General features: G+C 56.3%; 1 non-coding gene across 1 annotated transcript; it reads right to left on the reverse strand.

Annotated features, from left to right (window-relative positions):
* Positions 1-1140: 1140 nt before the first annotated feature.
* On the reverse strand, positions 1141-1223 carry TRNAL-CAG (transfer RNA leucine (anticodon CAG)). The gene has a single exon. It is a non-coding gene; the product is annotated as a tRNA-Leu (tRNA).
* Positions 1224-1577: the final 354 nt, after the last annotated feature.

The following is a 1577-nucleotide window of genomic DNA, read 5'->3' on the forward strand; positions in this document are numbered from 1 at the left end:
AGGGGGGGAAACGAAGCAGCAGGCACTGTGACTGGCGCTGCCCCCCCAGCCGGCCCTGCAGCCGCTCCAGCCCAGCAGGCAGTCACAGCCCCCCCGACTGGCACCATGGCTGCTGCTGCCACCGCTGCAGGGTCTGCCTCGGTTTCCCCGGCGGGCACAGCAGCTGCTCCAGCCCCAGCTCCAGCTGCAGGCATCGCGGCTGAGCCCAATGACCAACCTGTGCCGGTAGCAGTCGCCCCTGTAAAACTAAAGAAAGACGCAAAGAGAGCAGATTGCTCCGGGAGGGATGACGATGAGCCAGGGTCATCGCGGGAGATAGAGACAGAGATCATCACCCGGTCCCTGTCCCTGGGTGAGCTGCAAGACATGCGGAAAGATTTCAGCCACCACCCAGGCGAGCACATTGCCACCTGGCTGCTGCGGTGCTGGGATAACGGGGCCAGCAGCTTGGAATTAGAGGGCAAAGAAGCCAAGCAGCTGGGATCCCTGGCCAGGGATGGGGGCAATGACAAGGTCATTCGGAAAAAGGAACAAGTCCTCAGCCTCTGGAGGAGACTTCTGTCAGGCATGAGGGAGACGTACCCCTTCAGTGACGATTTTGTATACTAACCTGGCAAGTGGACCAATATGGAGAGGGGTATTCAGTACTTGAGGGAATTAGCTGTGCGGGAGCTGGTTTACTATGAACCAGACAATGACCAGTTACCCACAGACCCAGATGAAGTCCAGTGCACAGCATCTATGTGGAGGAAGTTTGTGTGGAGCGCACCCTCCTCATATGCCAACTCACTGGCAGTTGTAAACTGGAAAGGTAAGGAGGCACCAACAGTGGATGAGATGGCTGTCAGACTCCGGCAATATGAGGAAAGTCTCTCTTCCTCCCTTGTCTCAGCTGTGGAGAAACTGGCCCGGGAGGTCCGGCAAATGAAAGAGAGTAGGTCCTACTCCCCACCTGTACGGGCCAGTGTCTCAGCTATTAGGGGCAGGCGTTTCTCTGCTCAGGAGAGGGAATGGGGCACCCTGTGATTCTACCTGCGTGACCACGGAGAGGACATGAGGAAGTGGGATGGAAAACCCATCTCAAATCTAGAGGCACGAGTGCGTGAGTTGCGAGGTAAATCAATCACAAAATGGCAAAGCTGTCAGAAGTGGGATTTGAACCCACGTCTCCAGGGGAGACTGTGACCTGAACACAGCGCCTTAGACCGCTCAGCCATCCTGACCCACCAAGGTAAGCACTCTGTGCTCACAATGGTGGAGGCCACCAACGGATGGCTGGAAACCTACCCTGTGTCCCATGCCACTGCCCGGAATACCATCCTGGGCCTGGAAAAACAAGTCCTGTGGCGACATGGCACTCCCGAAAGAATCGAGTCGGACAACGGGACTCACTTTCGTAACAGCCTCATAGACACCTGGGCCAAAGAACACGGTATCGAGTGGGTGTATCACATCCCCTACCATGCACCGGCCTCTGGAAAGATCGAGCGGTACAATGGGCTGCTAAAAACCACTTTGAGAGCAATGGGGGGTGAGACTTTCAAAAACTGGGATTCCCATTTAGCAAAGGCCACTTG

The sequence above is a fragment of the Opisthocomus hoazin genome, chromosome 22 (genome assembly GCF_030867145.1).
Source record: "Opisthocomus hoazin isolate bOpiHoa1 chromosome 22, bOpiHoa1.hap1, whole genome shotgun sequence".
NCBI classification, from domain to species: Eukaryota; Metazoa; Chordata; class Aves; order Opisthocomiformes; family Opisthocomidae; genus Opisthocomus; species Opisthocomus hoazin.